The sequence below is a fragment of the Mustela nigripes genome, chromosome 9 (genome assembly GCF_022355385.1).
Source record: "Mustela nigripes isolate SB6536 chromosome 9, MUSNIG.SB6536, whole genome shotgun sequence".
Classification (NCBI taxonomy): Eukaryota; Metazoa; Chordata; class Mammalia; order Carnivora; family Mustelidae; genus Mustela; species Mustela nigripes.
The window spans coordinates 8,271,164-8,284,559 of NC_081565.1; positions in this window are offsets into that span (position 1 = coordinate 8,271,164).

The following is a 13,396-nucleotide window of genomic DNA, read 5'->3' on the forward strand; positions in this document are numbered from 1 at the left end:
CTGCCTTCCTGAACTTGATCTTCTTCCTCCCTGCTGACACTGACCTGGGGGCTTGCCCGAACCCTGTGCACCTGCCCTGCTCGGATCAGTCCTCTTCCGCTGGGCCCCTCCAGGATCACCAGCTCCTATGCACCCTCTGTCCCCCCGTCTCAGCTCTGTCCATCCCTGTCCATCCCCCAAACTGGACTGACTTTGTCTTCACAATCAGTGCTTCTTTCATCATGTTTCCAAAATTGGCCCCATGGTAAAAACCCAAAACCAAACCAACAAACAAAAAAGCCCCCCAAAACAAAAAAACTCCATAAGCCCTGGGCAAGGATAATCAGACTCTACGAACCTCGGTTTTCTCATGGTGATAGTACCTGCTCCGGATGGTGAGGAGAACCCCATGAAATGAGGAAAAGTGGTTCTCAGAGCCTCATCCTTGGGTGCTGAGTACAGTAGGAGCTGTAACGTAGGAGGGACTGAACCAAGGGCAGCAATGCAAGGGGGAAGCCAGCACGGAGAAGCATCCTGGCTTTGTCTCCCCCACACCTCCTCCTCGTCTCCCCTCCCTTCCCCCCACTGGACACTGTCATTCTTGGCTCCCCTTTCATCAGGTAGCTTAGCTCCTTGGAATCTTTGCCTCTGGCCACTTAAAGAGAAAAACTCTTCAACTCATCTGCTCCCTCCCTCCCTCCCACTCTCATGCCCCCCAGAACTGTCTCTGTTCAAAGGGGATGATGCCTTTCTTGTCAGTCAAAACTCCAGAAGTTGGTGCTATCCTGGCCCGCTCTTTCTTTCTTTCTTTTAAAAAGATTTTATTTACTTATTTGACAGGGATCAGAAGTAGGCAGAGAGAGAGGAAGCAGGCTCCCCGCTGAGCAGAGAACCCAATGCGGAGCTCGATCCCGGGACCCTGGGACCATGACCTGAGCTGAAGGCAGAGGCTTTAACCCACTGAGCCACCCAGGCGCCCCCCTTTCTTTATTTCTGATGGCCTGGTTTGTAAGAAGTCTTTCTTTCTCCTCTCTGAAAATAAGTAGCCTTTCAGAACACCCAGCAACCTTGGCGTTCATAGCCGGACTAGTCAGTGGGTTAAATTTGTCCAGGGTACTCCCTTACCCACAGAGATTCTCAACATTTCTGCCATGATCCTTCTTCTGGCTGGAACCAAGGCACCTGTGCTGTTTCCCAATGTGGAAGCTGGCCTTAGCTGACAATTTATACCGCAACACTTTCTATTTTTTTTTTTTTAACCTGTTCTCGGTACTCACACGACACTCAAATAAGTGAGTAACCTCTGCCCATTCTCTTCTTCCTTTAAGCTTCTCGTTTTTTCCCCTTGGAATCCCAGAGTTTCGACAAAGTTGGGACGCGCTCCTCTGCTTTGGATTCTTAGGCAGGCCTTGGAGGCCTGATGTCTTGTTAGGTAGGGGTGGCTCCACTTCTGGTCAAGCAATAAATTAAGGACACAGTGCCTATGGTTAAAACTCACTGAACAGGGGGAAGAGGGCAGCTCTCTGAACTTGTCTCCTCCCCTCTATAAGGGAGAGAATGAGTGTTCTGGCCCCAAAGGCTTGTTGGCAGCAGTACAATGAGATCACGATCATGACGCTCGTACAAAGTGCCCTGTGTGTGATAAACACCCAAAACCCAGTAGCTCATGTGTCCATATTGAGGTTTGTTGGGATGCGTCTTATTTTCCTGCTGAGGCTTCTCGACTCCATCTGGCTACCTGGTTGCTGTCGCACTGAGCCCCAAACATCCACTGGCTCCTCTGCTGGGCATAAGCAGGTTCACGACAGAGACTTGTCTTGCTCTCTTGCGATTCTTAGAAGTCCCCAGCATTTCCTGTTGTCGGGGGCTTCCTGTGACTCAAGTGCAGGAACCTTGTCTTGTTTCTCACTGTAGTTCCCGCACCTAGCACCAAGCTGGGCCCGAGGCAAGTGCTCAATAAATGTTTTAAAACAAGGAACCAAGTTAGGACAAAAAGAGGTTGGGCTTCAGCTGGCTCCCGCTAGGGTGAGATGGCTCCGAACCAGAAAGCACAGATTCTCAGAGCCCTCCTGAGTGGGCAGCAGTCCAGCCACCCTGCCTGGAGGCAGACCGCCCCCTGCTATGCGGGCCCTCCAGAGTCCTCATTCTAGCCTCCTCTTGGAACAGCTGCTCACCCTGCCTTTCTGCAGAAAGCTGAAAAACAGGCAATTTACCTCTGAGAAGTGATAAGTAGCCATACCCCAGGTGCTAAGAGTGGTGGGTAGCTGGTGCCACTCCCTCTCCCCTTTGAAAGGAGTGTCCCTGGTCCCCTACAACAACCAATGATGTGTTCTAGAAACCCATCCACGGGACAGCCAACCACTTCAATAAATTGCGTGGAGCTCTTCTTTAAGTTTTGCTACTGCCTCAACCTCTAGGTCCCTCTCCCGGTTTAGAAGAAAGGCCCTCTTGAATTCTCAGCCACACTCCAAAGCCAGCCTAAAGTGGGAGACCCAGAAACTCAGGAGGAAGAGTTGGAGGTAAAAGGGCAAGTAGGGCCCCTTCTTTGCCCAACGGAGTTCAAGCCATATTGTTGACCCAGGAATCTCTCCAAATACCCATCATCTCCCTTGTCTGTGTCACATTCCTCTAGCTGGGAATGCGGTTTCTAGCAGATGAAGGTTATGTGTGACATACACATAGCTGAAACAGTCTGCTGCAGACTATGGGACTCTGATGGAGTCTGAGCTGCAATTTTCAGAGCAAATGAATGGAGTATGGAGAACTATAATCACACACAACCACATTGACAAAGCTCAGAAACACAACACCGGGCTAAAGAAACCACTAGCGTACGTACTAGATGACCCCATTTATATAAAGCTCAAAAACAGGCAAAAAAATGGGGCTACTGCTAGGTCAGGATAGGTTACTCCGGAAAAGAGGGATGAAGGGAATTTTGAGTCCCAGGTGTTTTGATTGGGTTACTGGCAACATGGGTACATTCATTTGGTGAAAATTCACTGAGCCATGCATTATGATTTGTGCTCCTTTATGCTCGCTCATACTTCAGTTGCACAAAAAAAGTGCATGCGGCCAGCAGGAAATCCTGAGGTCCAGGACGGAATCACACAATGATAATGCAAATAATTTGTGTACATTTTTGTAGTTTAAACTAGTCACAGAACCACGAAAAGACTAGCACGCCCAGCCCAGCTTCCTTATGTCCGCAGGGGTCACTGAAATCGACCAGGAGGAGGTGCTCCTTTCCTGGCGCAGGAGAGGAACTCATCCGGAGTCTTCCTTGATCACTGTCTGCACGCATTCTGTATCATGACCCCTAATGGGGGCCAGGGGTCAGGGGCTGCTAGAAGGCACAGCTATTGTCTGGGGAAAACAGTAACAGTTTCGCCTGGAGCTGACAGGGTCTGTCTGGGGACGGGCTCCCACGCAGACCGAGACCGCCCATGCACCGCGCAGAATCCCCCCAGTGCCACTCTGATCACAGGACAAGGTACCTCCCAGGCATTCTATGGAAGAGCAAGTTGACTTTCATCCTGCTCAAGGCAGTGGGGTGGGGGGTGTCTTTGCTGCTGAAAGCAGCAGTTTGTGACTCTGATAAGATTACTCAAAGGACAAGGAAGAAACTGTGTTTTTAAAATGAGCCAAGCTAGTCATTTTTCTAAGTTCAAAAAGCAAATACAGCTGAATTATCGTCAGCCTCCATTTGCAGAGGATGGAGCGATCGGGAGGCGCAGAAGCAGCTCGGCTGTGGGTGTGGCTGTTGTACTTGACCTGGTTTGAGACTCGCGCTTGGCTCCTCATTCCAGGCACCAGGCTGTGACAGCGGCTCAGGGGCTGGTGGAGATGCAGCAGGGTCCTGTCAGTGAGTCAGTACACTTCAGTCCGGAAGAGGGGAGCAACTGGACTGTGATAAAGCCGACCTTCAACACCCAGTCGTTTCTGCAGCGGTTCTGGGCTTGCGGGTGGCTGGTTATAGAAAAAGTTGCCTTTGCTAGGTGGCCGAGGGTTACAAGAGGGAATACAATCAGTGATGGTACTGTGTCATACGTTTTCAGCTCTCACCAGAACAGGAACTGATGTCTTTTTTCCTGAGTATTTGGTCTCCCCAGTCTCTTACCTTGCTACTGTCCTATTCAAGCCTTCCTAAAGACACAGGAGACCGTTCTGACTTCACCTGCACAAGCTCGTTGGGAGCTAGGCCCTATGCTGTAAGGAACACAGAAATGGCATTGACACAGGTACAAGGTGTTTATACCTGCTGGTCCTCGCAGAGCTTAGCAAGGTGTGTACAAACGATGCCTGTGTGAGTGACACAACTGGGCACAGACTGAACTGGGTAGGATAGTGAAAACTTCTTAAGAGGAGGTGGCCTTCGAAATGGGCTCTGTTCTGGCCAGGAGGAAAGGGAACATTAATAATGCTCGTGGTTACAGGGAAGTTGAGAGCAAGTTGAAGGAAAATGGGACTTGGCTGGAGAGTAGAATAGGTAGGCTGGAGGAACAGCGGAAACAAACCAGAAAGGAAGTCTAAGCCTACGGTCTGGAGAGTTGGGGCCTACTTTGGCGGGGGTTGGGGGTTTTAGAACAGCTTGGGGACAAGACGGAAGACTGAGGCTGACAGTGTGCGTAGGTTGAGGTGGAGTGAGGAGACCAGGCTGGTCCAACAGCCTAGGTGAGAGATAAATAGGACAAGGGTGGGGATGGCTACCTTCCAGTCATTAAAGAACTGGATGTAACTGAGTGTGTGTGGGGATAGATTGAGATTCCCCTCATGACCTCTGCGGAGAGGAGCCTGAGTGCTGCCCATTCTTAAGGACATTTCTCAATTACATTAAGGGAATTTGGCTGGCATGCACGACTGGAGGGTACATGATCTGTGTGGAGGCAAAAATCCTGTGGAAGAAAACCAAGTTCAGAAGGAACCTCCACGGGTCTTGTTCTGATGGTCCCATCTAGGTTAACAATAGCTCCCCATTAGGCTACAAGTACAGCTTGCCCCATTCCATCCCTGACACTGAACTTGGCCTACCTGAGCTTGTGGTGGCTCGTCCCTCCAGTCACTTGTTCCACACCCAGGAGACCACAATGGCAAGCCTATTATCTATCACTCAGCCCACATAGGGAATGCAGCACAAACACCATGTTCTAGGTCATGTCTCATTCCATTGGGTTAATGTTCCTGATAGCTCCGATCATTGCCTATGAAATCAAATTCACACTCCTTAGTCTGGGATCTATGGCCCTTCATGACCTTGGGCACCAACATGGTATAACTGCCACGATCTTGGGCTCCAGAGTCTGATGACCTGTCTAGAATTGCTGGGCTATAGTAAAGATCTAAGGAGATAGTACATGTAGAGAACATAGCACAGAGCCTGGCATACAGTCAGTGTGCTGTAGTTGACATCCATTACCATAGGAACAACTTGGCTGCCCAAGCTACCTTTCACACTTCTTCACCTCCATGCCCTTCTTCATACTTTCCCCTCTGGGCGGGTTGGCCTCTTCCTCACTCGCATTCACAGCTCAGTAGATCAGAATCCCACCCATAGAGATGGGGCTGCTGGCACTAGGAAGGCTTCCCGCATGCCCCTGGTCGTTTTGTCCCAGTATGAGTCTGTTAGTGACACCAGTCTTATCTGCCTCTAGAATGGGAACTCTAGAACAGGGATTTTTTATGTTTTATTTATTGCTATATGTCCAGCACCTAGTAGTATCTTTTTTTATTTAAAGTATGACTCTGTCTACTAGACAGTGTACTCTTGAAAGACTTGTTACTGGTTTATTCCATAGCTTCCATATTGTCCTTGTGAATTCAGTTGTGATGACCTATGGTGGGCAAATTATGAGCTAAGGATTCTGCTCAAAAAGGAGGAATGGGAAAATCCTGGGAGGCAGAAATCGGAGTCAATTGGGGAAGTTTTACTTCCTTTTGCCCTTGAGATGACAGTGAGGAGTTAACTGGAAACCCAGAAAAGCAGGTGAAATTGAGGGTAGCTATACAGCTATTATAGGAAATGGTTGGAACTTGGGTTTTGGCCCGTACATAAATTAAGTTCAGTGGCTCACCCCATATCCACAGCAAAGAGTGACCCTAGGTTAGCATCCACAGTTAGGTTTCTTTGACAAGTGTTCTCTTGAAGTTGATGGTTAAATCTTACATACATGTCTGGATACATAAGGTTTAGTCGATTATGTGACATAGACTACAAAGGACCTATTCTGATACGTCCATTTCTTTGTCTCCTGGAGTGCTTTTCACAACGTCTGAAGACAAGAATATCAGCTTCTGAAGGCCCAGGCCAGGGCCAAAGATGGTGGTCCATAAATATTTGGTAAATAAATGAGTGAGTGAACCAAAGGATAGACCCGGGAAGGATATAAATATTAAAGGTCCTTTTGAGATCTCCCACATCTTTGTACTGATGCCATTCAACTATGCTTTTTAAAGAATAAATAGGGCGCCTGGGTGGCTCAGTGGGTTAAGCCGCTGCCTTCAGCTCAGGTCATGATCTCAGAGTCCTGGGATCAAGTCCCGCATCGGGCTCTCTGCTCAGCAGAGAGCCTGCTTCCCTCTCTCTCTGCCTGCCTCTCCATCTACTTGTGATTTCTCTCTGTCAAATAAATAAATAAAATGTTAAAAAAAAAAAAAAACCTATCTCCTTTAAAAAAAAATAAAAAAATAAAGAATAAATATAAGGGGGGCACCTGAGTGGCACAGTCGGTTAAGCCTCTGCCTTCGGCTCAGGTCATGATCTCAGGGTCTTGGGATCGAGCCCCGCATCGGGCTCTCTGCTCAGCAGGGAGCCTGCTTCCCGCTCTCTCTCTGCCTGCCTCTCTGCCTACTTGTGATCTCTCTCTCTGTGTCAAGTGAATAAATAAAATCTTTAAAAAAAAAAAAAAAAAAAAAGAATAAATATAAGGGCACCTGCATGGCTCAGCTGGTTTAGTATCCGACCCTTGATTTCAGGTCATGATCTCAGGGTCCTGAGGTCGAACCCCATGCACATCAGGCTCCACACTCAGTGTGGAGTCTGCTTGTCCTCTCCCTCTGCTCCCCCCTACAGCTCTCTTGAGCTCTAAAATAAAATCTTTAAAAAAAGATTCTCTCTCCCTCTCCCTCTGCTGCTCCCTGCCCCTCCCCACTCCCACTCTAAAAAGAAAGAAAGAAAAAATATAAATGCATTTAAGTATTACTGAAGTCAGAGTAGTGTTCAAATTTTGAATTTTTCTTGATCAACTGTTAACTTGTGTGTGTTGGGGGGGGTTCTGCAAAATTTTCTAATATTCAGAAATGATCCTTCTACTTGAAAAGATTAGAGGCATTTGGCCTAAGATGCTTTTGAAAACACTTCCAGCAGAACTCTTCGACACCTTCTTGGCAGAGCTTCTGGCGAGAGTCACAAGCTCACTGCTGCCCTTTCTACTTTCAGATGGCCAGAAAAGTCTCACGCCATGCTCCCTTGGAGCCAATTCACTCGAGACAAACTGTCTTTATTGCATATAATCCCCTCGTTTGCCTAGCCCAGATTCTGTGTTTCCTGACTGTAACATTCTACTGTTCCTTAAAGCTCACATCAGCACAATCAGAATTTGAATATTGTCCAAAAGCAACTTTTGGTCCTTAATCAATTGCCACAAATTTTAGTATTAGATGAAGCACCAAATAAAATGTAACCATCTGTTTCAGATTGTGCCAAAATTTCACTGAAAATATGCCCTCTTCTAGAACAAGCTTCTCAGCAGAAATTAACAACAACAACAAAAATTAGTCACTTTTTCTTCACTCTGGGGCTGGTATATTTAACAAGGAGTGTGATGATTCAGTTTATTCTGCTTCCAAAGCAAGTTGTCAACTCTAAGTTCCTGACATTCTGGTTTGAGCCAGACACGGACTGTTCTCTACCAGAAATCATTGTTTGGTAAGTCCCAGTGTCCTCTCCTGCCTGACTCTACTGAAATAAACCCGTGTCCGGTATTATAGTTCAGTGGCCGCTCAGATATAAAATCTTTCCTTTGGGTTAGAAAAGAGGATCTGTACTTATCTCAGAATTCTCAGCTAACAGGCAATTTGGGGGACACTAAGGTGGCATTTATTGGAAGAGGGCACTGCAGGATTGCTGGGTGCCCATGCTTCCTAAGTAAGGTCTCCGATGAAGCACAAAGTCCGTGGCTGTAACTGGTGGATAAAGACTGACCAATGACTTTGCATTGATAATTATCTTTTAAATTCAGCAGTATCTCTCAACCGTGCCAGGAACAGGACTGTGCCAGGAACAGCCACTCGGAGACAATTAAGACATAGTTCCTGTTTCTGAGGAGCTCATTGTTTAGCAGGGGACACGAGTGCATGTAAAGGATGGACAGTACATAAGAAACCACAATACAGTGACAAACGCTGCAGCAGAACCAAGTTCAAAGGGACACGGAATCGCTGAGTGGTGTGAACAATTTGCAGGGGTGCTCAGGGAAGGCACCACAGAGATGAGTTTTGCAGAACCTGGAAAAATCAAGTTTTCCGGGAGGACAAAGGTTAGGGAGTTGGGGATGGAAAAAAAAGTATTCAAGGCAGGGAAAATCACCCATGCAAGGATGAAGAGAAGCCCGGGGAGAGCAGCCAGAGCCCAAATGGGGCTTGGCAGATAAGAATGGACAAGTAGGCTACTGTTAGACCGGGGCCTTGGGTGCCAAGCTGAGTGAAGATGCCAGCAGTGGATCATGGGAGGCGATGGGAAGAGGGCTGCGTAGGAAGGAGAGTTTGGGGGCAGTCAAATGGCAGGAGACTATGTTATGAGTGGAGACTGTCGTGAAGGAGTGGCTGTCCTGGAGGCTGGTAAGAACAGGGTGGGCCAACGAGAGATAAGCAGGTGCTACCGGTGGCGAGAAACCCCAAAGCTCCTGCAGATTAACACCAGAGCAGTGGTCGGGGCCCAGAGAAGCCCTTAGCCTTCAGAACCCTTCTCCAGATTATTTCTGTTCAAAATTAACGCCTGGAACACTAGCCAGCAGAGTGGATTTCCTCTGGATGATCGGAAATGAACCCTTGGGTAGGCAGTTACCAGATATAAGCTCAGTGGAGCCCAGGGCTCTAGGGCGGCCTGGGTTTGAATCCTGGCTCTGCTGTCAGCACCCTGATAGACGGGCATGCCAACAGCACCTACCTTGCAGGGTTGGTGTCAGAGTGAAGAGCGGATCCATGGAAAGTGCTTAGAACAGTGTGGAACGCGGTGGGCTCTGAGCAAATGAGAGCTCTATGGAGCGTGGAGGTGGTCAGCTTGACCACGTGAAATGAAAGTTGCTCTGGTCAGAGGGGAGTGGGGGTGGGGTCATGCTCCTTTTCCCTGCCCATTCCGTGGACTGAGCCTTGACAGAACTTTTCTACCAGCTCAGAAAGAACTGGACTCTCCCCATTCCTGGGGTTAATTTCTACCTGTACTTGCCGAGCCCAAGATACTCAGGTAGGGTTAGCTGCTGCTGCCAGACCGGGCACACTCTCTGCATAGTGTCTGTTTCTCCAAAGACAGCAAAGTGAGAAAGCCTGGGGAGTACTGTGAGAGTGACCCCCCCCCCCCCCACCTAAGGGCACTGGAAGGATAATCTAGCCCAGGTGCATGCTCCCCAGCATCAGAAGCCGTGCCCAGTGTCCTGCTGGTGGAGAGGGACAACTCACTGAGACTTTCTGAATCTCACCCTCAGACACAGACAGCCTGCTGTCCCGGGAGTGGGGTTTAGAAAGGTTTCTTTCAGGGGGAAAAAACCCACGTGTCCAACAGAATAGGAAGTGGTCATTCTTTCCTGCTACCTGGAGTGGCCTGGAATAAAATTCTACCTCAACGGGACTGTTAGGAGGGACGAATGAGTTCACACAAGTTAAATACTTAGCACATATGAAGTGTGCAATGAATCTTCGCTTATAACTCTTATTTTTAGGCTGTAATCCCAATTCTTCTAACACCCGTTAAAGTAGGTATGGTGTTCAGTGGCTTGAGTGGACGTTTAGTGCCCAATAAATACACAGAACTGCAACAACAACAACAACAATATATCTATCTCCAAGAAGATTCTCTGTATCTTCATAGTTTGAGAAGATAAACCATACTTCCCACATTATGAGACACTAAATAAAGTAAAAATGTATTCTTTTTAGTTTGGTTCAAGGTCACTGCTGTCATTTTAAAGCCTACAGTTCCCACACAGCCAGACCCTGCAGGAATCCGAGCAGCATTTGCTGATTTGGCATCTGCCCATCACGGAGTAGAGGGTCATGCAAATGAGGGTCTTTTCAGAGAACCCTAACAAGTGAGATTTTATCACAGCACTGCTGACCCCCAAATTAAAAAGACAGGAGCAGTTCTAGAAGCACTCCTTGGCTTCCATTAATAAAGGTTAGCTGTTACATTAGGCAGACCAGTATACTCTGGGGAGTAACTAGTATCTTATTAAGTTATAAATACATTTAATGGCTTTAGTACTGGTTTCTTATTTTGGAATGAGGAAGAAAAAAATAGAACTCATAGTCATTAGTCTCTAAGTATAATGCCACTATTTTTTATAATGTATATTTACCTACAATACGGTTTATGAACTACCTTGTTTTTCTAGTGTCCACATACTCTCTCAAAGGACACTGTGACTCCTCTGTAACTGGAGCAGGCCACAAGAAAGTGGTAGATTATAAAAGCACATTACTTGGTTTGGATTCAAACCAGTCAGACCAGTTCAGAGTTAAGACTGAGCCTTCCTTCCCTACTCTCAGTCCCCTTCTGGTTTCTCATTAAGGGGAGGGGAAAAAAGAAAAAAAAGCTGTCCTTGCCCATCTCCACTCACTGATCTCTGAACAGAGTGCTGACTGAGTTTTCTTACAAAGAACACAAGATCGAGATGGAAGGGCACAGTGAGACTTTCTGCACGGAGAAAGATCTTATTTAGAATCATTTACCCAATCATATATGACTGTTACATCAAGCCGAAGCTTACCTCATCTCCTGTGGCTGACCTGCTAGCGGGTCCATTGACTGTGGGCAAGTTCTAGAGCTGTGCACCCTCCAAGATGCCCAGGCATGGAGACTGTCTCAGGGAACACTCCGGTGGTTTGGTGGGAAGCGGTCCCTGAATTGACTCTGAGGAAAGCTAAATAAACTGCACAGGTGTTACATGCTCCATCTGGGTTATACCCCTCACATCCCACCCCCCTTCTGTTCCCAAATACAAACGAGCCACTTCCATCTTTTGCTTTCTCCTGATAAGGAACACAGTGCTTCTCATCTTCACACCCTAGAGGTCTCCGCCCCTGCGGGAGCCGCGAGGAAGCCTGCTCCCCAGGTGGGCTGGGGCTGCCGGTAAAGGGGGCGCCCCAGCGGGGGTCAGGGGGGTCACCATGCCGCAGGGCCTGAGCTGTCTGCCCTTGGTCAGCCCCGACAGGCCCCACCGCAGAAAGGGCTAGAAATGGTTCTTCTGGACTTCTTCCCACACAGAGAATGGCTGAGCTAGCTGAGGCAATCTGCAGTTGGCTTTAAAATCAGCAATGGGGAGGGGAAAAGAAACCTCACAACAAACAGTGGTAACAGAAGGTTTGTGTGGGAAGACGGTTAAGTTTGGTCTAAAACAAGCAGTGTCTCTGGTAATGAGCTGTTGTTAGGAAATACGTGGGCCCCCTCAGTGCCTGCAGCACTTTTAAAGAGCACGGTTGCTGTTTCTTTAGGGTTTTTTTGGCGGGGGGGACGAGTGCGGGAAGGCACAGTGAGGTGAGGGAGAGACCCCACCAGAGCATGGGGCATTACAGAGCAGTGAAAAGCAGCATCTCCAAGGGTCACAGCCGTGAACCCAGCTCCGCTGTGCAGCCATGTTCCGCCGTAACAGGTGCACCTCCTCTCGGGCACAACAGGCTCCTGCGCGGAGTGAGGGCACCTACAGAGTCGGCAGGGGTCCTGGTGTGAAACAGAGCACACTCCGCTGCGGTGCCCGTTTCACACACGCGCTGCTTATAAAGGGCGTGGGCAGGGTTAGGGAACGTCTGTGAGGACAGTGCAGCTCTCGAGGGCTGGCCAAGGAGAGGGTGTGGTCACCCAACTGTCCAGCGGTCTGACAGGAGCTGTGGCCTCAGGCAGAGCCTGACCACCTGTCAACCCCCACCTGGCAGGAAGGAGCCAGGGGAGGGAATTCGACAACCTCTCCTCTAATCCACCTAGGTTCCTTCCAGATGATCTCTGGGGTACCCTGACCAGAAGGCAGGGCAGGTCTGCCAATGCCAGCATCCAGAGCGAAGCACAGCGTGAGGGGATCTGAGGAGCCAACAGAATACCTAGCACGCCTAGACCCTGGATGGAGCTGGCGGGGGGTGAAAATGGGATAATCATCATAAATTCCTGACAGGCAAATGCTCACTCACTACTCACTTGGTCAGACTATTCATCTGGCATTTACTTAACAAAAGGCTACAACCTTCATTTTCAGGGGGCAAAAGCCAGGATGAGAACAAAGACATGCGGTCATATAACCAGAGTGAAAAACAAAACTTTTTACAAAGTTGACGGATAACATTTATTAAAACATGTCATACAAAAGGGCATGGTCTCTTCTATAAGAAGAAAATATTAAACAGTAACATTCAATTAAGTAAAACCATGCTGTACACTGAAGACAGCAATATATAAAGACAAAACTATTCAACTTTTGCAACACAGGCATAACATTTCACAAAATATCAATAAGATATGCACCTAATGATAATCTGTTTATCATCAAATGGTTTTGTGGCCTAAGAGTCACCTGACTTGCATAAATAAAGTAATATTCTGGAAGAAACATTGGGAACCTCATAAAAGGAAAGAAAGCAGCAGCAACTGACATTATGACACAGGCTTCAAGCAACACTTAAAAAAAAAAAAAAAAAAAAAAAAGGTCACATTTGCAAAATGTGTTCCAGCATCTTCCCATTGGGCACTATCAGTAGAGATCAGAAATAAGAAACATGTACCTTTAAATATATAAGTAGCAAAGGAAAAACCCAAACAAACAGACCCTGGTTTTACTCAACAAAGTTAGTGACCCATGAAAGCAATTAAATCACAACATTAGTGTGGCAGACGGGGGTTGGGGAAGGGGGCAAATACGCTGCATGGTTTCCAGCGTCCCTAAATGAGACCTTCACAGAGACAAACACCTGTGGAGCTCCCCCATCCTCACCCAGCAGGCTGCGGCAAATTCCCCTCCCCAGGACAAACCGGGCCACTTCTGCTCTGCCCGTGTCACTTCGGCAGCAGTATGGGGATGCGTCTGCCTCGTGCCTCCACAGGAAGAGGTCACTGAGACCAAGCAGCTCTCCCAAACAGCCAGAAGCCAGCGCCGGGTCAGTTTAGCTCAGCAAATGGCCACTAGAATGGAGGGGACCCTTTCGGGCAGACTCTTTGAGAGTT